General features: G+C 44.9%; 1 pseudogene; it reads left to right on the top strand.

The window, feature by feature from the left end:
- LOC148824417 (uncharacterized) overlaps positions 1–26,675 on the top strand; it is a 310,106-nt pseudogene that overhangs the window by 167,375 nt on the left and 116,056 nt on the right.

Genomic DNA, 26,675 nt, shown 5'->3' with positions numbered 1-26,675 from the left:
CCTTGTCCTAAAGAAGGGGACAGAGGATGGATGCTGAGATGGTTTTCTTCCAACCATCAGCTCAGTTTATCAGACTGAACCTAGCAGTCTGTGGTACCCCCAGACTGGAAAGGAATGGCCGAGCCACCTGCCTGTTGGTGCAGAACATAGCAAAACAAGATGTCAAAATCCCTGCTCGCACTGACATGGGACTGGTAATTGACAATGGTTTCTATGATTTCGAACTGGCTATCCCAGTACTGGGGCAGCTCCCTGGTCCCTTGGCCAGGGAGGGGGGAACCGAGCAGGTGTACTACACCTACCCCCGGCGGATGATTGCAATTATGCCAATAGAGGGATTCTGCAACCAGGAGGTGTGCAGGGTGGACCTTAGCGATAAGGATGAGATGGTTGTGTACACAGTACACGCAGGGGTTCCGACGGACCACTCAGCCGAGAGTGCGACCCGGGATACCGCCATGCCGTCAAAAGCAGGGTTCCTAGAGCAGGTACAGGAACAGGTTGGTAAGGCAGATGCCCTGGAAACGGAAAGCCAGCGTCAGCAGCTGCGTCAGATCTTCCAGGATTTCCAGGAAGTGTTTGCACGGGACGCCTATGACTGCGGGGTGACGGATTTGCACACAGTGCGCATTCCTACGGCCCCTGGCGCCCGCCCAACCTATGTCAGGCAGTATTGCATTCCCCTCATGGCATACGAGTCCATAAAGCAGACGTTGGATGCTCTACTAGAGCGTCAGATCATAAGGGAGTGTAACTCCACTTATAACTCCCCACTGTGGCCGGTGCTGAAACCCAGTGGTAAGTGGCGTCTGACCATTGACTACCAGCAGCTGAATAAACAGGTTCCTTTGTCACGATGGCCAATGATCTACCTAGATCAGGAGTTAGCCAAGGTGACAACAGCGAAATATTTCACCACAGTGGATGTGGCCAATGGGTTCTGGACCCTTAAAGTAGAACCGACAGACCAGTACAAACTGGCCTTTTCCTTTGGAAACAGGCAGTTCACCTGGAATCGATGCCCCTTTGGGTACTCCCCAGCGGAGTTCAACATATTTCTGCACAAAGCCATGAGTGATGCAGCCGCCAGGGGCAACCTGGTCTATGTGGACGATGTTCTGATGCGGAGTCAGACCTGGGAAGAACACATGGCCGAGATCAGGCATGTGTTGACCCAGCTCTCCCGTGCAGGGGCCAAACTGTCCCTGGCTAAGGGACAGTGGTGTAGGACCCAAGTGGAGTACGTGGGACTATTGGTTGGAGCCCAAGGCATACAGCCACAGTCCAGCAGAGTCCAAGCTATCAAGAATATGAAGTCGCCCACTAACCTGTCTGAACTGCGCAGCTTTCTGGGAGTATGTAATTATTCCCGGCAGTTCATTGAGGATTACGCTGAAATAGCAAGGCCCCTCCACAAGCTGTTGCAGAAAGACGTGCCCTTTGAGTGGGGGCCTTCCCCAGAACAGGCTGTGATGGAGCTGAAGCGCACACTCGGTAGTGCGCCGTGCTTGGCCTACCCTGACAAAAATAAGGTCTTCTACCTTGAAGCAGGGTTCTCAGAGCACTGCCTTGGGGCTGCTCTGAGTCAGGAATATGACCAAGAGCGAAGGGTGGTGGCGTATGCCAGTCGAGCCCTGAGCCCAGTGGAGCAAAAGTTCTTGGACTGCGAGAAGGCCCTGTTGTCTACGGTCTGGTCGGTAGAACACTTCCGTAGTTATGTTGGGGGACAAAAGATCATCATCGAAACCTGCCACCAACCTGTGACATTCCTGCATAGCCAGAGACTGAAAGCGGGCAGGGTGTCAAATAGCAGGATTGTGGCATGGATGATGGCCCTACAAGGCTATGAGATAGAGGTACGTTATGCACAGAGCAAGAAAATGTACCTGGGACAGGGCCTGGCTTTGGGCCAAGTGTGTCACAGCTGTGACACTGATATGGAAGCTCCAGAAACAATTCCCGCTGCTGAGCTACTGAACAATCATCGGTACTACGATGAGAACGTGGGCCAGGGCTTACCCATGGCCTATGTTGACGGTTGCTCTTTTCGCCACAAACAGCAGGTGCTAGCAGGGGTAGGAGTAATCAGCAAGACAATACTCCCTGTGGGCTGACCTGCTATAAGCTAGGACCAAAGACTAGTCAGTATGCGGAAGTAGCTGGGGTGCTGATCACCCTCCAGCAGGCCCTGACACATGGCCTTAAACAGTTTGTCATCTGTAGTGACTCGAACTACGCCCGACATAGCTTCGTGTCCCATCTTCCGTATTGGAAGGGTAACGGCATGAAAAATGCCCGGGGCAAGGAAGTAAAGAACAAAGAGTTGTTCCTGGCCAGTGACAAGCTCACGACCGAGGCTGGAATGATGGTTTACTGGAGGAAGGTGAAGGGACACTCCCAGGTGAAGGCACCCGACAAAGACGGGAATGATGAGGCCGACCGGCTGGCCAAATCTGGCGCCTTAGAGGGTGAACCCTGGCAGTTCCAGCAGAAATGGCTACCCCCAGAAACCGTGGCTGAGGTCAAGGCGGTCACCCGAAGCAGGGCTAGACAGGATGTCGGAGCTGACCCTCAATCTGTACTGCTTGGGTCACAGGGTTTTAACACCGATCTTGCGGAGATGCATAAACAGGACCCAGCAATTGGGCAAATGTATCAGCATATCGCTGACCCAGTGCGTCAACCTCTTTCCGAGCAGGTGCTGAGCCAGTCTCCGGAGCTGAAGGAGCTGGCAGAGGTGAAAGACAACCTAAAAATTATAAAGGGGTTGTTGGTTTGTGTACCAGTTGCACAAGGTGTCCCAAAGTGGGTAGTTCCCCGCTGCCATCGGGGGGTCATGATTCAACACGCTCATGACGAACCCTGTGGGGGTCACCGGGGAATCAAGGCTACGTACGACACTATCCAGCAGGTGGCATTCTGGCCTCACATGGGCCAAGACATCGCCGCGTATGTAAAGGGGTGTCTGACGTGTAGCCAGTTCCAACCATCACGGCCCTTGCACTGTGCACCACTCCAGAAAAAGGGCATGACATTCCCCTGGTCCAATCTACAAATGGATTGGGTGGGGCCGCTGGTGAGGTCATCCAGAGGGAACAAATATTTCCTCACTGTTACGCGTGCATTCACAAAATGGATTGAGTGCCTCCCAGCACCCAACGACACGGCAGAGACAACTGCAGTGCTGTTGGTGAACCATGTGTTCAGTCGATGGGGACTCCCCCTGACCGTGGACTCGGATCGGGGAACCCATTTCACAGCTACAGTAATGGCAACCCTGTGGAATATGCTTGGGGTCAAGGCCCAGTTGCATATCTCCTACCACCCTCAATCCTCAGGCCAGGCAGAAAGGGCAAACCGAACGGTGGTTAGTATGCTCAAAAAGTTTGTCTCCACCAGCAGTAAGGGACTGGGACATTAAGCTGCCCCTGGTTCTGATGGCCATCCGAGCTACGCCCCATTGCTCTACGGGGGTCCCACCTTTTGAGATGATGACAGGTTGGAAGATGACTCTTCCCCTACACTGTCTTTATGGGGTGGAGGACCTGAGCAAGACGGGGGCGGCTACGGCCCATCAGTATGTGTCAGACCTGCGAGCACATCTGCAGGCAACCTTTGCTTTTGCCCAGAACAATCTGGGAAGGAGTGCAAGAGGGTAGGAAAGCATACTATGACCGAAAGGCAGTTAACCAGGAACTCCAAGTAGGAGACAAGGTCCTGTACTTCCAATTTGCCAAACCCACAGGGGTGGCCCGGAAGTTCTTACCCAGTTGGACAGGACCCCACGAGATTGTCGATAAGGTATCACCAGTAGCTTATCGAATTCGGATTGAAAAGGGAAGGCAATCTCTGGTCTACAAGTGGGTGCATCGCAACCACCTCCGGTTGTATCGCCCACCTCAAATGGCGCCGGAGGACACAGAATAAGGTTAAAAGTCCAAACCCGATCAAAGAGGGGGGTGCCCCTTTGTAGCTGCAGGTAGTTAGGTACTGTAGTGTAGGTCCTGCTAGGAAAATATATTCAAAATTATAGTGGAACTGTACCATGTGCCTCATCTGTGTTCCAGAATGGGAATCCTAAAACTGCCACGGCTGGTCCTGACAGTACTGTGGATCGCCTCGACACAGCCCCTTGAAGTTGTGGAACCCGGTCCTCCAACCGGCATAGTCCTGCAGGACGCTCCCGGATTGTTGTTAACAAATTGCAGAACATATACTCAGCAAGTGTATGTACGGCTGGACCCAAGTGATGTGTTTCGGAAGCACATCAACATGAACAGTAGGGTGTCCTATCATGGCAGGCAGTGGGCTAAGGATGCTGTATGGCATGCCCAGCTAGACACTATACACATGCTCCACCAGCTGAGGAAGGCAACAGTCACCTAGGAGGAGATGACAGGCCTCAGCCGCCCCAAAAGGTTCTTGGGGGGTCTGATTGCTGCGGCCTCCGCCGTGGGTTCGCTATTTTCAGCTGGTCTGTTTGCTGCTAACACTGTCACCCTGACCACCCTGAGAAGGCAGGTGTCTGGGTTACGTAAGGAAATGCCAGAAATTCAGGACAGGCTGTATCAACAGCAGCAGCGGCTGGAAAGCCTAGGGAAAACCTTACAGGGCACAATATTAGCAGTAAACCTTCATGCAGCAGTGTTAAATAACACCCTCCACACCGTGGGCAGGATTGTCGACGTGTTACAGTGGGATTATGCTTATGTGCAACAGGTCAGAATGCTGATGCAGGATCTGCTTAGGGAGCTTAGTGCCACGGTAACTAGCCTAGCCATGGGACAGATTCCAACCTACTTGGTTCCACTGTCCTTAGTAGAAGAAGTACTGAGGACCACCACTTCCGAGATGGTGCAGCCATTGCAAGTACATCTTGCATACAGTCTAGGCAGTGCCATTCCCATACATGTTGAAGAAAGATGTGAAGACAGGGGTTTGAATTTAATCCTTTCTGTATGTGGTTTAGACTTCTAAGTCACAAGCTGGGGTTTATGGCAGGAAAGGGGGTTAACTGATAAGGATTGCAGATGCAAGCTAGGAACCCCCCTGGGTGTAATCTTAAACTGACCATTTGGCCAGGACATCATAAACTGGCCAAATACCATGAACCCCCCTCTTTACCATCAGAACAAGTGACGTCAGAAACGGAGAAGAAGACACTATATAACCCAAAAGTTTGTACCAGTACGGGGAACAATACTTCGGTTTTGTTGTTTCTTGCGGGAAACAAGACTTCGGCTTTATTGTTCCTTGCATGCAATTGTAATGATTCATAGCCGTTCAGGGACGCCAAATATGTGACGTTGTGGCTCTCTGAAGGCACCAGTTCTGTAGGGTTTGGGCATTTACTGAGACAATTATTAATTGTAGCAGTAAATCACAAAGTTGATTCTTTTGATGGCTTTAGAATCCAACCATGCGACATAACTCAAACAACGCACACACACAGGTACTAATACACGAGGATACATTTATTAATACATAGAATATGCATGTAAACCTAACAGATCTTATCGAGAGGGTTATCAGAATACAAAAGATATATATTCAATCAGTTACGAAGAGTTACACATATCAAGAGGACATACGTTCAGTATATCATTCATTAAGACTGTTTCGTAAAGTGAACTTGGTTACAACTTCTACATTAGATACTCAAAACAAGTACATAACTCTTAGGAATTAAATTGATATCAACTGGTTGGGATAACAATTGAATTCTCGAGCTGTAATGCAGTGAAGTTGAATACTCATCCAATCTTTGGGGATTCAGATCTCCTGCGGGCACAAAGAAACAGTTGCAGGCTGTTGCTGTCCAATCCGCGCTCTCTGGCTCCGTGCCAGGCTGTGCTGTGCGGCTTGCGACGGTGCGCTGCTGATGCTCACTGACCGGCTAGTTAGTGTTGGCTTTAACTAGCAAAGTTTGCGCACAGGAGAAAAGATGACTGTGGGTCCCAGCAAGTCAGGAAGAGGACCGGTTCGTTCCTGATGAAGCGCTAGTTATGAATAGTGATTCAGCTTTCCACAGTTCCGACCTGTTCATGAGGCCTGCTGCTGGTTACTCTCTGGCAACCTCCACTCTAGACTCTTAGAACAAAGGAAAGTTCTGGCCCTCGGACACACTGGCCGTTCCGTGGTTGTCCGGGCTGAGTCTCAGGATGGTCAGGAGGTGCGCTGCGAGAATGTCCTGCCCTTGGGAGCCTTCTGCTCCTGGGCCGTCCTGCCCTGGAATTCTCCTTTGAATTCCCTTTAGAACAGTCCACAGAATCCTCTCCAGAATCTTACTGAATCTCCCGAATCTGAATCTCTCAGGCTCTCTGTGTTGCCTGTTTTTACCTGGAGGAACTTCAGCTCATTCATTGGCTGAAAGTTCCATGGGCATCAGAGTCCCACGTGGGTTACTCGGCCCTACCAGTCCCTGATTGGTTGATCAAGGTGAGATATGAGTCACTTAGTCCTGACACTTAGTAATGCAGTCCAGATGTCCATCCGGCACTCCCTAGACTGATAGGCGCCAGTGGATGACCATTGATCATGATAGCCAGACTTAGCTAAGTGCATCCCCCTTTGGGAGCTGTCCTAGGACCTTAAATCACCCTGCACTAATGGTCTCTCTGTGGCTGCACCACAGAGATGAACAGAGAAATGGGGCCTCATTTGGGAAGCTCAGAAACACTTAATTCTGCCTTATTATTAAGCCTCGCCGCTACACAATAAACTCATCTGTTTTACTTCATCTCGGGATCAAGAACCTAATTCTTTCTGTTACAACAATGTCAACCCCGAAGCCAAGGAAATAGGTTTCCTGTTGAACCTTCCCATCGTGAGTAGCAAGGATATCTTTAGACTCAAGTCTATATCAAACGTTGGCTTCTGGAGGGGGGACATGCATGTGAAGTTGACCACCCCACCGCTCGTAGCTTACCAGGAGGATGATCCAAATTTGTACCTTGTTCCAAACCTGGAACTGTGTATGTCAACCAAGGATATCCACTGGGTATGCCCAAGTAAGCCATTCCTTAGGGACAGAACTCAGAGGTTGTGTGGTATCAGAAAGGGGGCTGCCACTGAAAAGTGTAAAGCCACAGTGACGAGCAAAAGTGAGGTTAACGAACCCCAGGTTGAGCAGGTGGGAAAGAAATGGCTGGTCAGCACACCACAATTAACTGTTACAATAACCTATGACAGACATAATACAGCTACCGAAGTGCAGCTACCCAACCAAACAGTTTTTCTACAAGTTCCTGAAGGAGCTATAGTGCATCTCAACGATTTAGCACTATATCATCTGGAGTCAGAACTGTATGAAACAGAACTCGAGATTGTGGACGCTTTCAGAGGACACAGCGTTGACTTGGATGAGAGAATCCAAGAGACAGTAAGCCTTGAGAGTGTACAGTTAGTCTCAACGTCACAAACTTAAAAACTATGCTGGTAGGTCCCAAGCACAGTCGTTGTGGATCCTCTGGGGCGCTGGGAACAGTAAACGTGGTCATCTTGACACTGCTGCTGGGTAGCTGGATCATGGCTGGGGTAATGTGTTGGATGCTGTTCTCTTGTATCAAAGCCTTGCGGGGTAGTTTGAATGAGACAAAGGGAGCAATGGTGTATCACCGAAATCAGGTAACCACTCCCAAACATCTGCCTGCTGCAGAGCTATCCGATACTGATAGTGAACTGCCGGAAGTTTAAGGTCTAGGGCTAATGATGATGCCCGATGCCTCATTTCTATGTACCTTATAACTGAGAGCAGGTATACGCAATGCTCTTTCCAACACTATTTCCTGTACAAATTCTCGAGAGGTAATGTGAATATTGGGTGGTAGAATCCACCGTGGTACAACAGACATCACTTAACTCTGTTTTTGTTTTGAAGGCAACAACGCCTCAGGACCTCGTGACCTTCAAAAAGGGGGGATATGTAGCGGCAATGCTTGTTAATAAGACAGAATTAAGCGTTGGTATGCTGTCCTAAAGGAGGCCCCATCTCACCCTCCATCTCTGTGGTGCAGCCACAGAGAAAGTATTCATGCAGGCTGATTTAAGATGTTTTCTTTTGATAAGGGACAGCTCCCAAACGGGGATGCACTTAGCTAAGCCTGGCTATCATGATCAATGGTCATCCATTGGCGCCTATCTGTCTAGGGAGTGCCAAATGGACATCTGGACTGCATTCCTAAGTGTCAGGAGTAAGTGACTTGTATCTCACCTTGATCAACCAATCAGAGACTGGCAGGGCGTGGTAACACCACGTGGGTCTCCAATGCCCGCCAAACTCTCAACCAATCAGCACACATCTGGGTCTTGGTCAAAAAGGGAGCACAAGCTCAGATTGGGGCTCTCCTTGGCCATTTTCGCGCATCCTCAGAGACAATCACGTGACAACTGCTGTTGTCTGCAAAAGGACTTGGACTTTGGTCTAACCGCGAGGCCGAGGATCCCGTACGTACTCAGAATTCTACCAACATGAATGCTCCGCTTGATCAATGGCAGCCTACAGTTGGACCCTCGTCGACAACCTGAATAGCTTATTCAGAAGCAGCGCTGGACCGGGAACGAACCAGCTTCTTCCCAGGCAAAAGAGTGACTTGTGAGGACTCGCGGTCACACTCTGTGCATAGAGACTTTCTACTAGCCAGCCTGACTGCTGGTAGATCCCCTCGGAGCAACGACTGCCCTGCGTGCCGCAGTCAGATTCCTCCGCCCGTCCTACTCTGAGCTGCACCTTGACTGGTTGGCCGGTAGCCAGAGGATGCCGACACAACGCCCATTGGACAACCGCTGCAACAGAGGCTGCAACAGAGCCTGTCAGCTGGTTTGGTGTTCGTGCCGGGAGATTCCAAATCCATACACAGTGGATAAGTAAACCCCATGTTCTACATTGCGTCTCGAGAATTCAATTGTACCTCAACACAAGTTGTTATCAATTTAATTCATGAGTAATGTATTTACTTCCGAGTTTAGAGTAACAGTGGGTAATAACACTGATTAGCGATTTGGTAACCGAACGATATATATTGACATATATTCTCTGTTGTGTATCTCTTTGTGTTTGCATCTCTTCGAGATTACAGTATATACCTTGTATATTGATAACCCTCACAGTAAGGTCTGCCGCTCGTATCCAGGCAGACTAGTATATCTTTGGTGCACAATTTATATTAATAAATGTATCTCGTGTATTGAACACGTGTGTGTGCGTTGTTAGTTGTTCTGACGATTGATTTTCTAAAGGCTACAACGAACAACCTCGTGATTACTGTTACAATTAATAATTGTCTCAGTAAACCCATCAAACCACTACATTTGTAACGACATTCTTTGCTGACAATCAGCAGTCGGATTTCTTTTCATGTTCCGCTGTGCAGTTTGAACGTTTGTTCTCCCAGATCGGTTGGTTATATGAGATCAGCTGATATAAATGAGGACTAATCAGAATCAATACAATTGATGTCTGGCGAAGGCAAATAACCTTTGTTCATGATCTGGAATGTGACTGGTTAAATTTCAGCACAGTTGCTACCCCTTTATAAAGGGTGTGCACACGTACACAACCAAGGCATTGAATTTTTTTTGTTGTTTATTGTTCCAAAAAATGTTCCATTTGTTTTCTTTCTTAAATGTTGTTGATTAAAAGATCTTATTAAATGTGAAAAAATCTGATTGTGAAAAGGTCAAAACGTTAGTGAAAAAATGGGTAATGTGAGGAAAGATGAATTGTGAGAGCCCCTTGACACCTCATGTCGTTCTGTATTTCTCTCACATTCTACTGGGAGTGGCGCCGTCACTTCTGGATAAAGTCCGTCAGTGGTCATTCCAGACGGGTCAGGTACGACTGCGCTTCGGCATAAGAAGAGACATGTGACTTTCGAGGATCCCGACAGTGTTGACTCTCTTCCGAAGCCTGGATAGCTCAGTTGATAGAGCATCACACTTTTAATCTGAGGGTCCAGGGTTCAAGTCCCTGTTCAGGCGGTTGTGTTTTCCTTAAATCTATTGTGAATGTCATTATAAATCGGTAAGGTGTCGGTCTCGTAAACCGAAGATCGCGGGGTCCAACCCCGTCCGTGCCTATTTCGTTTGCCAAGACTTTACTTTATCTATATCGTCAATTGTCTTGCAATGCAGAAATCTCTGTAATAAGAAGAAAAGAACTATCAGTAGTAGTTAATAATCCTTCGACAAAGAAACGGGCGCATTCAAAACACCAGCCTCCACTGCTTGTTAGGATGGCTGAGTGGTCTTAGGTGCCAGACTCAAGGACTCAATCATGTGTAGTGACAGTTTTATGTTATTCACAACACGGATTTCCATTCATGTTTATTAAAATGTGTAATTTGTATGTTGGTTGTATGAGAACAGTTTCTTCAAAAGTCCTGTCAATTAACAGTGGAGAGCTAGCTGACGTATGTCTTCATGAAAACGCTCTTTAAGGCGATTACAAATGTCTTGAACAAATCTGCGTCATATTTTTAAAATAGTTTAGCTCAAGATGCAACGGGAGTATAAATGAATTCTCCCGCCCTCCATTCCAAGATAAAACTCCATGTGTGAATCTTAGTTTACTTGAAGTTGATGATGTTGGTCATTATTTGAAATTGCCCAGTGATATCAACTCAGGTACTCAGTTGTTACGTGCTGTAATTCGATACATGCAAAACATTTGCATTCCCTCCAATTATCAATAAAGTCAATAATGTATTAAACATTACATGCCACTTCTTCCCTAGATGATGTTCATGTTGGATCAGTGAGAAAGGCATGCCAGGTTGTGTTTGAACCAGCACCTTACTATTCTTTTAGTCCCGACCTGACCGCACTAAGCAATTGTACTACAGAGACTCAAATGGGTCAGTTTTCTCCATTTACGGTTTTTGGGAAAAAATTCATCTGCATTTTAAGCAAGATTGTATTTCAAATTTCACAAATTGTAAGTACTTCTGGAAAAACGCTGTTTCAGAAAGAAACTGAGTAGACGGGAATAGCCCAGTCAGTAGAATATCGAACTTTTCATCTCAGGGTCCCTATTCAGGTGGCTGATATTCTTGCAACTACTTATTCCATGCTGAAACGAGCAGGAAACAACGTTTCAGCAGTGGAGCCTTCTTTGGGTGTGATACAGAATAAACCTTTACTTGTTTCTTTCAAATGAATTTAAACCTCATCTCCAGCACTTAACTCTTCAGTTGCTTTCAGTAGCTAAAGACACAGGCCATACTGCTCCAGGTGAGGTTCGAACTCACAACCTCGGCATAGCTCCGCTGTGTACTGCCATACTGTGTGTGGTGTACAGATAAAAGTCAACTGCGTGTTGTAGTTTCCAGGTTTGGTACCAGCAGAACCAGCAAACACAGCAGGTGATCTCAACGTGATTTGAACACACAAGACTCTAATGTGGAGTCAGACACGCTACCATTGTGCTACGAAGTCACTCCCAACATGTGCTTTTAATTCCCCCAAAGAGAAAAATCAGCGTCCCTGAAAAATATTTTTTTCATTCTCTCCTGTGAGGAGCGCCGCTCTTCCAACGAGGGTCTCTTCTTCCCAGACCACAGATTATTCTTCCCGCCCGGCTCTCTCACAGAGAGCAGACAAACAGTCTCCACTTATGTGTTTACTACATCTATAGATCTGACCCCCTACAGCCCCTATATTCCTGGACAGGATATTTACCACCAGCCTCGTGAACTTCTCATCTTGACCTCTCCCAGGAGGAGAACAATTAACACAGAATCCTCTCTCTATTTAGCAAATAACACAAAACACTGTTTACCTGTCAAGACAGAAAACCAGGCTGCTCCAGGTGAGGCTTTAACTCACAACCTCGGCATGACTCCACTGATTATGTCATTTTACATGGCCTGAACCAGGAAAGAGATTGGAAGTCAAGAAGTTATGGTGTTGCTTTAATACTTGCCTACTCTTTTAATTTTTCGGTCAAATCTTTTATTTGGGAGTACTTTCAATTGATGTTAATTCTTGTCCCGATGCAAATTCTGGGCCATGGTGCATCTTGAATAATGTTCTTATGGGCTTCAATTTGGAAAAGTGCGCTCTTCAGAAGCTACCGAAACCGCTAATGGTTACATAACACTTAATGCAAAAGCAACGGTCGGGTTTGAAAAAGAATATTACTTGCTATGAATACAAACACTGTTACAGGAGGCGTGTTAGGGATATTTTCGCTTAGATCATCAATTCATCTTACATTTCTTCTCCATCTATATCAACAGCATCATTGCTACTGAGCGCTAAAGGCAGGTCCTGGCAATACAATCTTCTTTAGAAAACATTTTTCAAACTATTTCCACTACCATACGTAAAGTAAAAGATACCGATTGCACGCAACTAATAAAATCTCTTTTCCAGGGACGTTGTAGCTAGATGCAAATTACAATCGAAAATGTATCAGCTTTAAAATTTTCTTTTGGATCCACAGGACGGTCAGCACGAGACTCAAAATATGCCTGTGTTTGATTGTACAGCATAGATTGTACAGCATTTATGTTTATATTTATGTTAAAATGAAGGTAAATATATCAAAATATCAACATCCAACTTCACAGTGCTAACGTAACAATGCTTGTCAAATTCTCAAACAAATCCGCGTTGTATTTCTAAACTATTTTAGCAGAGGACGCAACAGGAGTATAAATGATATCTCCCGCCAGCCCTTCAAAGATACTTTTCCATGGGTGAATATGGTTGTCTGGGGAGTTGCGGTGTTGATCACTATTGGACTTCCCCGGTCTCAAGTGTTGTTGTTGGACACGGGCAAAAGGCTCGCATTTTCGGCAAATATAAAGAGGTTTAAGGTTTCGGCTTTAGCGGAGACAGTGTTTACATTGACAATAATCAGAGGATCGTCCCTGGGTGGGCTTGAACCACCAACCTTTCAGTTAATAGCCAAATGCGCTCTCCGATTAAGCCACAGAGACTGACGAGAAAGGCTCTTCTCCATTCGCACCTTTCTGGTCAAAAAATAAACATTGCTTGCATTTTCTTGCCAGTCGGCAATATTCCTTCTGCTCTGATAGCCAAGAATTAAATTTCATTTTTCACAAGCTGTATGAATTTCTTGAAAAACAAGTTGTTGCAGAAAGGAAATGCATTCATGCATTAAACTAAATCAAGCCCTATGCGGTTGTCCAAAATGGTACTTTCTGCACAAAAAGACAGGAAGAAAGGCACAGCTGGGATGTGGAGCCAGGATCTCCAGTTAACGAGACAGATACTTAAAGCAACTAAGCTACGGCACCAGCAGAATTATCCTCTTTTACAGCCGCTTGGACACACCGCTCTGAGCCATCTGTGTTCAGTAAGCCCTGAGTCTGCTGGCTGAGCAAGCTGCCTCCTTTACACGCAACAGGAGCCCCAACTGTAAGAGAAACGAAGAGAAATGGCTTTTATTGGGCACTTTTCATGTCCAATGCGCTTGACATCTCCCAAGGGCGGCAGAGTTCATTTACGACACTTTTCCTTTCTTTCTTCTTTCTGCACTCTTTGATGAAACAAAACGAGAAATCATGGAAGGGAAAATGTCTTTTTTCATGGAGAAAACATGCACCAGGAAATGTTAGATAGATAGATACTTTATTGATCCCGTGAGGGAAATTGCAGTGCAACAGCAGCTTAACACACACAACACAGCCACAGTGTAACGAATTATATAATAATAGTACAATACATACAATACAATAGAAGAGTTACTCACAGTCCGGACGCACAAGAACAAACTAGAACAGAACAGTACACAGAAAATCGTATCACAGTCATATCACACATATGAATATAAATATAGATGTAACTATAGATATAAATATAAATGTATTGCACAGGTCCCTGGCATATATTGCACAAAAAAGTGGTTGTAAACGGGAAAAAGAAAAAGAAAGAGAACAGATGTAGCAGTAGATGTGTAGATGCGTTTAGTCCAGAAACAGGTCACTGTCGATGTTGCCTCTGCCAAGACCCAAGGTGGATGCGTTGTACAGTCTTATGGCAGACGGCAAGAATGACCTCCTGTAGCGCTCCCTGTCGCACCGTGGATGAATCAGTCTATTGCTGAACGTGCTCTTCATTCCTGCAAGCCTGTCATAGAGGGGATGGGACAAGTTGTCCATGATGGCCTCTAGTTTGGACATCATTCTCCTCTCAGCCACTACCTCCAAGGAGTCCAGGTGAAACCCAATGACAGAGCTTGCTCTCCTGATGAGCTTGTTCAGCCTTTTGGAATCTACTGCTCTAATCCCAGAGCCCCAGCACACCACTGTGTAGAAAATGGCACTCGCTACCACCGACTGATAGAACATGTGTAGCATCTTACTACACACATTGAAGGACCTGAGCCTCCTCAAGAAGTAGAGTCGGCTCTGTCCCTTCTTATAGATGGCCTCGATGTTCTTAGACCATTCCAGTCTATCGTCGATGTGCACTCCCAGGTACTTGTACGAGTCCACCATCTCCACGCCACTCCCATGGATGTAGACAGGAGTAGGTTTGACCTTTTTCCTCCTGAAATCTACCACCAGTTCCTTTGTCTTTGTAACATTCAGTTCCAAGTGGTTCACCCCACACCACTCCACAAAGCTGCTGACCAGTCCTCTGTACTCCTCCTCCTGCTCACCCTTGATACATCCCACAATTGCAGAGTCTTCTGAGAACTTCTGCTGGTGGCATGACTTTGAGTTGTACTTAAAGTCCGAAGTATAGAGGGTGAAGAGGAATGGAGAAAGAACTGTCCCTTGAGGTGCCCCTGTGTTACTCACTACCTCTTCAGACACACAGTTCTGAAGTCTCACAGACTGTGGTCTGCCTGTCAGGTAGTCAGTGATCCACGAGGTCGTGGAGGCATCGACTTGCATCTCCTCCAGCTTCCTCCTTAGAAGTAAGGGCTGGATGGTATTGAAGGCACTGGAGAAGTCGAAAAACATGATCCTTACAGTGTTGCCAGCCCTGTCCAGGTGTGAGTAGGCCCTTTGCAGCATGTAGATGATCGCATCCTCCACACCAACACTGGGCTGGTAGGCATACTGTAGGGTGTCCAGTGATGAGCTGACCAGGGGTCTCAGGTGGGATAAGACCAGCCTCTCCAGTGTCTTCATGATGTGAGAAGTCAGTGCAACTGGTCTGTAGTCGTTGAGGACAGAGGGGCGCCCTTTCTTTGGTACCGGGACCAGGCATGATGTCTTCCAGAGCACCGGGACTCTTTCCAAGCGCAGGCTCAGGTTGAACAGTCGCTGGAGCACTCCGCTCAGCTGATCAGCACAGGCCCTCAGAACTCTGGGGCAGATGTTATCTGGTCCTGTGGCCTTACCCTCGTGCAGCCTCTTCAGCTCCTTCTTCACCTGGTCAGCTGTGATGGTCATCCTGGCCTGGGGGATGGTGCTCATAGTGCTTTCAGTGCTGCAGGTGTTAATGGCGGAGGTGTTGGAGAGTGGCAGCTGTGGGGGATGGGTGGGTGAGTAGCTGTCGGGGGTTGTGGCTGTAGGCGGCCATGTTTGTGGGGGGATGGAGGAGGTATTGGGCAGTCGCAGCTGTGAAGGGTTAGGGAGCGTGTGGCTGTTGGGGGATGGGTGATGCGCCACAGAGGACCCAGAATCAAACCTGTTAAAGAACTGGTTCAACTCGTTGGCCATCTCCAGGTTCCCTTCTGTTGCACCCCCAGCCTGTTTGAAGCCAGTGATCTCTCTCATGCTGCTCCATACATCTCTCACCCTTTGCAGCTTGTCCTCTATCTTCTTCCTGTATGCGTCCTTGCTCTCTCTTAACTTCTGCTTTAGCTCCCTCTGTACACGCTTGACCTCTTCCTTATCTCCCCTCCTAAAGGCTCTCTTCTTGTCATTCAGAAGAGCCTTCAGGTCGCTGGTGATCCAGGGTTTGTTATTGGAAAAGCAGTGTACGTCTTTGGTGGGGATGGTGTTATCCATGCAGAAGTTAATATAGTCAGTGACACAGTCCACCATGCTGTCTATGTCGTCCCCATGTGGTTCGCACAGCACATCCCAGTCGGTGGCCTCCAAAGCACCATGTAGATCCTCCATAGCCTCCTGAGACCATCTCCTCACAGTCCTCATGGTCACAGGTTGGCGCTGGACAATAGGCGTGTACAGTGGTGTAAGCAAGACAAGGTTGTGATCTGATCTGCCAAGGGGGGGGAAGGGCTGTGGAACTATATGCATCCTTAGCATTGGCATATAATAAGTCCAGTGTTTTGTTTTCTCTGGTCGGGCACTTAACAAACTGGTGGAAAGTAGGCAGAGTGGTGGAAATAGATACGTGGTTAAAGTCCCCTGAAATAGCTATAAAAGTGCTTGGGTGCTTTGTTTGTAGCCTGGCTGTGACTGTGTTTATGACGTCACACGCTACCTCTGCATTTGTCGTAGGTGGAATGTAAACAACAACAAAGATGGCGCATGTAAACTCCCGTGGCAGATAGTACGGACGCAGTCCTACGGCTACCAGTTCGATGTCCGGGTTGCAGATGCGCTCCTTAACATGAGTATGTCCAGGATTACACCATCTGTTGTTTACAAGCACCGCGAGCCCCCCTCCTTTCCTCTTACCGCTCTCGTTGTTTCTGTCCGCCTGCACCGTCTGAAAGCCGCCGATGGTAACGTTCGAGTCCGGAATAAGTTCCTGCAGCCACGTCTCGGTGAAACACATGATACTGCATTCACGATACTCCCTCTGGCTTCTCACCAATGCTCCCAGTTCGTCCATCTTGTTCACTAAGGACCTCACATTTCCCATGATGATCGAAGGAAGGTAGGGTTTAAATCTCCTTCTCTTCGCCTTTCGCGTCGCACCAGCCCTACAGCCTCGGCTTCTCCTCCTCAGCTCCTCCGGCACCGATGGCTTCTCTCCAGTGAGTAGAGCCGGACGCGCTAGCGCGATCAGCTGGTCCTGCGTGTAGACAATGCTTCTGTGGCTATCAGCATTGCAACTCGATAGCCACAGAGGTCCAAGTATCAGAAAAAACAAGAAAAAGTTTCTCAGCTTCCTAGTATCCATCATGTTGTGATCGCAAATCTAGTTGCCGGCAAAGGTATGAAGAAAAAACACTAACACACTAGCATTAACTAACTGAAAGAAACAAAAAGACAACAAAAAGACACAGAGCTGCTGTAGCAGGCTGCCACTAACACGGCGCCATCTTGGATGTTGTGTTTAGAAGAAGTGAGTTAACATGAAAAGTGACCTAATTTACCGGAGCAAATGCTCACCTAGCAAGATCTGCTTTACTACAAGAGAGAAGTAGAGTGAAAGACGTGATCATTTCACGCCGTTGTGGAACACAACGCTTTTTTTGTCAAGACAGAAAACCAGGCTGCTCCAGGTGAGGCTTAAACTTTCAACCTCGGCATGACTCCACTGATTATGTCATTTTACTGTACATGGCCTGAACGAGGAAGAAGATTGGAAGTCAAGACGTTATGGTGTTGTAATACTTTCCTGCTCTTTTAATATTCAGGTTAAATCTTTTATTTTGGAGTACTTTCAATTGATATTAATCCTAGTCCCAATGAACGATTCTGGGCCATGGTGCATCTTAAATACTGTTCTTATAGGTTTCAGTTCCGAAAACAACTCAGTAGCAGGCTATGCGGAACAAGTGAACACATTAGAACTGTTGTGAATGCAGTGGAAATAATTTAGTCACTAAATATCAAGCTTATGCACCACTTGCTTGAAAATTGTTATATTTAACAAAAAATGCTTTCCAGACACCACAACTATTCACAATAATTTTATCAATACATGTCTTAATGATAAGTGTAATTTTTTAATAATTAACTTTAATGTCCATCTTTATTAGTAGATGTATTACATGTACAGCCTTTAATATGCGATAGTGAATTTTCAGGTATCCTGGGGAGGGAAGAAAACTGAAATGAAGGAAATACATATTTAAAGGGGTGTGTTCTGTCATATCTGGGCGTTTGAATAGATTTGTTGTATAAGTTATTGTGATTTCACTCTATACTTGTGTTTCTCAGGAGAAAGTAGTTACATGGGGGATTTGAGGGTATAGAAAATACGTTGTGCTGTACGGGTAAATGTAAGGATATGTTGAAAAAAACGTATTGTCACCTTTGTGAACGTCATTTTTAGATACCTGTTGATCGTTTAGCGACCTAGGCCTCCCTCTGGACTCTGCACTGAGTTGAAAGCTACGGGAGCTCCTCACTGCTTGTCCTGTACTGTTACCTGTGCTCTCGTCTACATTATCTACGTGCAGCACAGCGCCAAGAACACCATAAACTTTGTGATGGAAAGTGCTTAAGAGCATGAAAAATATTGAACATTTTAAACATTCATAGAACAACTTGAAAAACTGAGGGACAAAAGACCATCTATTTCGCAGGTTCACAGTAGTTGCAAGAAAATCAGTCGCCTGACTAGGGACCTAGAGATAAAAGTTCGATATTCTACTGACTGGGCTATTCCTGTCTACTCAGTTTCTGTCTGAAACAACGGTTATCAAGAAATTTGCAAAATTTGAAATACAAAACTTGCTTAAAAGTGCAGATTATTTTTTACCCAAAACTGCAAATGGAGAAAACCGACTCCTTGGAGTCTCTGTGGTACAATTGCTTAGTGCGGCCAGGTTGGGACTAAAATGATAGTAAGGTGATGGTTCAAGTGCATCCAGGTACACCTTTCTCACTGTTCCAATGTGAACATCATCTATGGAAAAAATGGCATAAAATGTTTAACAGATTATTGACCTTATTGATACCGACGTCTTACCACTTGGCCACCACGCCTGCGGTTCCGCTTACTTTCCCATCAAGGCTAGCACGTTTTTTAAAATACAAAAAAGTTAAATCTTTGAGCACAAATTGCCATGGTAGGAGGAATAAAACAAATATGACTGTTCAAATTAATTCTATTGAAACTGATTTAATCGCGCAGAATCTACAACAACAAAACCATGATTCTTAACAAGGAGATACTGGGCAGCAGTCGGATTCCAACTCACGCCCTCAAAGAGACGGAGCTTTAATCCAGCTCCTTAGAGCGCTCGGCCGGGTTACCCTTGATAGCAGCTTTTCAGCATTTGTAGTCTGACTTTGTGGTCTTATGCTGCGTGGAAGAGACTGCACCTCCTTTTTCTGAGATGCTTTCTTTCACTCGGTGAAATATTCACTTCTTTGGCCCTCTGAATATAGTTCTTCTGTTAAGCAGGCTTCAGACTCTGCTTACAGTGCCTTGCGAAAGTATTCGGCCCCCTTGAACTTTTCAACCTTTTGCCACATTTCAGGCTTCAAACATAAAGATATAAATTTTTTATTTTATGTGAAGAATCACCAACAAGTGGGACACAATTGTGAAGTGGAACGAAATCTATTGGATTTTTGAAACTTTTTTAACTAATAAAAAAATGAAAAGTGGGGCGTGCAAAATTATTCGGCCCCTTTACTTTCAGTGCAGCAAACTCACTCCAGAAGTTCAGCGAGGATCTCTGAATGATCCAATGTTGTCCTAAATGACTGATGGTGATAAATAGAATCCACCTGTGTGTAATCAAGTCTCTGTATAAATGCACCTGCTCTGTGATAGTCTCAAGGTTCTGTTGAAAGCGCAGAGAGCATCATGAAGACCAAGGAACACACCAGGCAGGTCCGTAATACTGTTGTGGAGAAGTTTAAAGCCGGATTTGGATACAAAAAGATTTCCCAAGCTTCAAACATCCCAAGGAGCACTGTGCAAGCGATCATCTTGAAATGGAAGGAGTATCAGACCACTGCAAATCTACCAAGACCTGGCCGTCCCTCTAAACTTTCAGCTCACACAAGGAGAAGACTGATCAGAGATGCAGCCAAGAGGCCCATGATCACTCTGGATGAACTGCAGAGAACTACAGCTGAGGTGGGAGAGTCTGTCCATAGGACAACAATCAGTCTTACACTGCACAAATCTGGCCTTTATGGAAGAGTGGCAAGAAGAAAGCCATTTCTCAAAGATATCCATAAAAAGTCTCGTCTAAAGTTTGCCACAAGCCACCTGGGAGACACCCCAAACATGTGGAAGAAGGTGCTCTGGTCAGATGAAACCAAAATCGAACTTTTTGGCCACAATGCAAAACGATATGTTTGGCGTAAAAGCAACACAGCTCATCACCCTCAACACACCATCCCCACTGTCAAACATGGTGGTGGCAGCATCATGGTTTGGGCCTGCTTTTCTTCAGCAGGGACAGGGAAGATGGTTACAATTGAGGGGAAGATGGATGCAGCCAAATACAGGACCATTCTGGATGAAAACCTGTTGGAGTCTGCAAAAGACCTGAGACTGGGACGGAGATTTATCTTCCAACAAGACAATGATCCCAAACATACAGCAAAATCTACAAAGGAATGGTTCACAAATAAACGTATCCAGGTGTTTGAATGGCCAAGTCAAAGTCCAGACCTGAATCCAATCGAGAATCTGTGGAAAGAGCTGAAAACTGCTGTTCACAAACGCTCTCCATCCAACCTCACTGAGCTCGAGCTGTTTTGCAAGGAAGAATGGTCAAGAATTTCAGTCTCTCGATGTGCAAAACTGATAGAGACATACCCCAAGCGACTTGCAGCTGTAATCGCAGCAAAAGGTGGCTCTACAAAGAATTAACGCAAGGGGGCCGAATAATTTTGCACGCCCCACTTTTCATTTTTTTATTAGTTAAAAAAGTTTAAAAAATCCAATAGATTTCGTTCCACTTCACAATTGTGTCCCACTTGTTGGTGATTCTTCACATAAAATAAAAAATTTATATCTTTATGTTTGAAGCCTGAAATGTGGCAAAAGGTTGAAAAGTTCAAGGGGGCCGAATACTTTCGCAAGGCACTGTATAGCGCCCGTGTAGAGATTTTATTTTTACAGGAAGACGCATTCCGAAACGTATCTCTGTAGTTTTAGAAAAGCTTTGAACAGCGCACAAACAGTATTCTAATTTCACACGGCAGATCTGTGCAGCAATCGTACTCGATTTGACTGTGATTCTGAAATACTTCTAGCAAACATATTCAGGTGAATAAATTAATAAAAAAAAATTACTTTGCGATGTTCCGCAGATGTGCAGTGTGCCTTTCCTCTTGTCGTATTCAAGAGTACTCACTGCGGGAGCTTCTCACTGCGTGTCCTTACTCTTCTGTGATTTCTTTTAATTTATCTACGTGGAGTGTGGTGAGAAGATCACCTTGAACATTTTCAGTTTGTGAAAGGAAACACTAAAGAAAATACAAGTGATGAACATTTAAAATAACCACAGTACAGCTAGAAGAGGGAAAGATAAAAGATGATTTAGAATGACATTCACAATAGATTGAAGAAAAGCACAACTGCTCAAACAGGGACTTGAACCCTGGACCCTCAGATTAAAAGTCAGATGCTCTACCAACTGAGCTATCCGGGCTCTATAAGGACAATAACACTGCCAGGATACTCGCAAGTCACATGTCTCTTCTTGTGCCGAAGCGCAGTCATACAGATGCAGCCATTCAAAATGCGCGGGCGATACCGCATTATTTTGCGGTGCGCTTTACACAGTCTACCGCGAGTTACCGGTAAATACCGTGAATTGCCGTAAATTCTCGTATAATACCGCAAGAAAAATAATAGTATCCGGAATTTCCTCAAGGTGGAGCTAATAAAGATCAACCTCTCATGTTTGAGCTGTAGCCATCAAAGTCTTTAACGAAGATATTACTAATAGTATTAATAATGAATGACCTTGGACAAGCTGTAAACTCAAAGTATTGCCCTGGTCCACATTATTTTTTCATTGACCGTCTGTTTAAAAGTAACACCACAGTATTTCACAATCACGCATTTGTTTCCAATCATGCAAAGTACAGTAATTTTTGCCTTTCACATGCTCATAAAAGAGATTGATTTAGGAACATAAACATATTACCGTATGCAAACTGTACTGTATACAGTATGTATATGTATATTTAATGTCTTAACTGTGCCCGTTTAAGTATTGAATATTTATATGAAATTTTACCACTGGAGGGAAATCTTAGTACCTGAGCATAAAAAGAATAGGACCATACTGTAACGTGTGTGAAGGCCATAAACGATATTAATTTTGGAACTTAAACATACAGTATATGGCTGGTCTCGGTAGTTTAAAGAAAACATACACACCAGTATTCCATTTCTCCCTAAACATTTTAAGCATCAAAGTCTTTAACTAACGTGATACCAGAGTCAACAAGCATACTTTTAGAATTTGATTAAAAGGGAATATAATATGGAATCGCGTATCTAAAGAAATTAATAACGATATAATTATATTCATGTTGCAAAAAAACTGCAACGGACATAAAAACTCCCTTGCTTTTAATAGAGTGTTCCATAATTTCTAACTACGAAAATTATTTAAATTGCGACACTTATCATTCAACCAGAGCTCGAAATATCACAAGGATCCCCAAGAGCACAGCAAAGACTGTATTAAAAGAATCGCGTATCTAAAGAAATTAATAAGATATAATTATATTCGTGTACTGCGACAGGGCTATGTAGGGCTGTTTCACCTCTCTCTTCATGTGACTCTATTCAAAAGCCATTTAGCAAAGAGGTGATGAGAAGAGTGACAAACTAGTATACTTTAGATCTTTTTTTTCTAAACCGGGGAAAATCTGATCATGTTTCTCTATAACAATAATAAAAAACATTGCCACACCCAGACTGTTAAACCAACGCATTAGCACGTCAAAGCCCATTGAGGAGCCGGGCGCAATAATTGTTTTGTCCCTTGATTTACTGATCTGCATTAATTACAGAAATCGAGTTCCTGCTCTTTGCAGACGACCTGGTCCTGTCGCCCACAGATCAGAGGCTCCGGCAGAACCTGGCACTGCTGGAGCAGCACTGTCAGACCTGGGCGCTGACAGTCAATCTGGACAACACCAGAGTTATGGTTTTCCAGAAAAAAAGCCAGACATCCTTTAGTCTTCCTGAAATTGTTGGATTATGATTGAATAAAAGCATCTTATTAAAAACACGTTTGCGTTTGTTTGGGAGCCATATTATGTATTTTTCATATGTAAGATATAATGATGTGTTCCCGCTTACACATCGCACGACTTTAAAAGCTAGAAAAACAGGTTTCGATTCACATTATCTGGCGAGCCTTGTTTTGTCAAAGGACAGCACAAAAAAAACAGACAATACACAGGGAGGGGGAGGGCAAGCGAGAGAGAGAGTTTTTTACCCTCTGTCAAAAAAACACAAATCACCCAGGGCAGAGACTCTGGGGGGATCATTGTGTGGTACAGAACGGAGCTCAGTCAATCCAAACAAGTTCAGTAGTAAAGAGAGAAAAGTCAATAATTGATTTAAGGATGATCTGTCAAAGTGCAATGAAATACAATACTGTTGTTGTTGCTGTTATTGTTGTTTTTATCCTGTAAAGCGTTATGAGAAGCCACCTTTAAAGGCGATATATAAAAGCTCTGATTCTTATGGAATGTGTTCCGCCGGGGATTCAAAAAAACTGGAACGGACATAAAAACTCCCTTGCTTTTAACAGAGTGTTTCATTATTTTCAAACTACGAAATTTATTTAAACTGCGACACTTATCATTCAACCAGAGCTCGAAATATCACAAGGATCCTCTAGAGCACAGCAAAGACTATATTAAAAGTATACTAGTGAGAAACTAGTATACTTTAGATCTTGGAACAAGTAATAGGTTTATTCCATGCTGAAAAAAAGAAGAAAGAGAACACAACGTTTCGGCCGTGGAGCCTTCTTCAGGTGTGAACAGCCTACGCTTTGCAGCCTACGCATGCTGACGCAGCTACCCACCTGAACTACCTTAGATCTTTTTTTTCTGAACCCGGGAAAATCTGATCATGTTTCTCTATAACAATAATAAAAAACATTATTTTACATATCACCTTTATGTGATATCACCTTAAGGACAGCACATACAAGGGTTAATGGACCGCGCAAAAAAAATTAAAATAGTCTTCTTTAGGTGTGAGGGCAGGAGTGGATCGCAGAAGGCATAATCAACAAATTAGGAAAACAAAGAACAGGACAGGTGAGACGTTTATCCAGAGAGCGAGTGATCAGAAAAAGGAACAGCTGTTACACCCAGTTTTTACGCTCTCTCTGCTGAATGAATAAAAGCATTTTATTAAAAACGCGTTTGCGTTTGTCCGGGTATTTACTTTGTAATCTGTGGTTTACATCTACTGTATTGCTTTGAAATGCCACTTTTAAAGGTGATATGTAAAATAAAGTTTTTTATTATTGTTATAGAGAAACATGATCAGATTTTCCCTGGTTCAGAAAAAGACGATTAAAATCTGTAATCTTTCCACTTGTATGTCATCGGAAATACAAGAAGTTTCTGCTTTGTGTAAGGATGGTATCAAAAAGTAATCTAAGTGGTGAGAAAGCTGTGCTCCTCAAAGCGCTTTACAGAATAAAAACAATAACAACAATAGTGTTAAGCTGGGCAAACAATTTTTTTATAGAAATACAAAATTAGATAAAATGATGTGTTCCAGCTAAGACATTAACGAGTACAACCCCCCTCTCTGCGGGAGTGCTGGCTGTGACGAATTAAACCGGTTTCACAGGTATTTTCAAAGTAGAAGGGGGCGAGATTTCCAGCGAAAGACATCTCCCCCCTCCAAAACCAAGGAAGTACAGTACTTACTAGTTAAGAAAGCTAGGCTCCTCAATGAAATCGCTTTAACATGCTAATGCGTTGGTGTAACAGTCCAGGCGTGGCAAGCTTCTAATGTCAACTCGACTTGATTGGAAGACAATGAACATATTCTAGCCCCAAATGAATTAATAGCAAACATGGTTTACATAAAAGACATTTACCCAAGAAAGTTTATAATAATACGATCTATGGTTGAAATCTGAGCCTAGATAAAAAGAAAAAGCATTTTCAGAGAGCAATTATGCTGTGTTTATGTAGAAAAAGTGATTAGGTTTATGAGCAATCTAATTACTTATTCTTTTAAAACGCTATGTAGTGTGCTCTCTGAAGGCACCAGTTCTGTAGGGTTTGGGCATTTACTGGGACAATTATTAATTGTAGCAGTAAATCACAAAATGATTCTTTTGATGGCCTTAGAATCCAACCATGCGATATAACTCAAACAACGCACACACACAGGTACTAATACACGAGGATACATTTATTAATACATAGAATATGCATATAAACCTAACAGATCTTATAGAGAGGGTTATCAGAATACAAAAGGTATATATTCAGTCAGTTACAAAGAGTTACATATATCAAGAGGACATACGTTCAGTATATCATTCATTTAGACTGTTTCTTAAATGAACTTGGTTATAACTTCTACATTAGATACTGAAAACAAGTACGTAACTCTTAGGAATTAAATTGATATCAACTGGTTGGGATAACAATTGAATTCTTGAGCTGTAATACATTGAAGTTGAATACTCATCCAATCTCTGGGGATTCAGATCTCCTGCGGGCTCTCTGGCTCCGTGCCAGGCTGTGCTGTGCAGCTTTCGACGGTGCGCTGCTGATGCTCACTGACCAGCTAGTTAGTGTTGGCTTTAACTAGCACAGTTTGTGCACAGGAGAAAAGATGACTGTGGGTCTCAGCAGGTTAGGAAGAAGACCGGTTCATTCCTGATGAAGCGCTAGTTCTGAATAGTGATTCAGCTGTCCACAGTTCCGACCTGTTCATGAGGCTTGCTGCTGATACTAACCTCGGGTGGATCCTCTGGTTACTCTCTGGCAACCTCCCCTCTCGACTCTTAGAACAAAGGAAAGTTTTGGCACTCGGACACACTGGCCGTTCTGTGGTTGTCCGGGCTGAGTCTCAGGATGGTCAGGAGGCGCGCTGCGAGAATGTCCTGCCCTTGGGAGCCTTTTGCTCCTGGGCCGTCCTGCCCTGGAATTCTCCTTTGAATTCCCTTTAGAAAAGTCCACGAAATAGTCTCTCAGGCCCTCTGTGTTGCCTGTTTTTACCTGGAGGAACTTCAGCTCGTTCATTGGCTGAAAGTTCCACGGGCATCAGAGTCCCACGTGGGTTACTCGGCCCTACCAGTCCCTGATTGGTTAATCAAGGTGAGATATGAGTCACTTACTCCTGACACTTAGGAATGCAGTCCAGATGTCCATCTGGCACACCCTAGACAGATAGGCGTCAATGGATGACCATTGATCATGATAGCCAGGCTTAGCTAAGTGCATCCCCATTTGGGAGCTGTCCCTTAACAAAAGAAAACATCTTTAAATCAGCCTGCATGAGTAGTTTCTCTGTGGCTGCACCACAGAGATGAACAGAGAGATGGGGCCTCATTTGGAAAAGCACAACAACACTTAATTCTGTCTTATTAACAAGCATTGCCGCTACAAGTTAAAGACTGAAGTGAAATAGAGCGGGGACGAAGGCAGTGAAGAGAGAGAACGTGGGAAGAAGAGAAAAACGCAAGGGAAAAAAAGCAGTGTCGTAAAAGAGGTGACGGAGCTGTCCTCTCTTTAAGAAGGGTGCCAATGAGCCTTCCACTCGCTTGAGCTTGTTTGAGGTTTGAAGCTAAGCAGGGATGGGCCTGGTTAGTACTTGGATGGGAGACTGCCTGGGAATACCAGGTGCTGTAAGCTTTTAAGCGCAGGAGGTGCCCTATCCCCCCTCGCTCGCTCATTCCCCTGTTCACACGT

This window comes from Atractosteus spatula, chromosome 10, assembly GCF_055471065.1.
Source record: "Atractosteus spatula isolate fAtrSpa1 chromosome 10, fAtrSpa1.hap1, whole genome shotgun sequence".
NCBI classification, from domain to species: domain Eukaryota; kingdom Metazoa; phylum Chordata; class Actinopteri; order Semionotiformes; family Lepisosteidae; genus Atractosteus; species Atractosteus spatula.
Note: the sequence above shows the minus strand (reverse complement) of the source record. Positions and strands in the feature narration are given on the sequence as shown.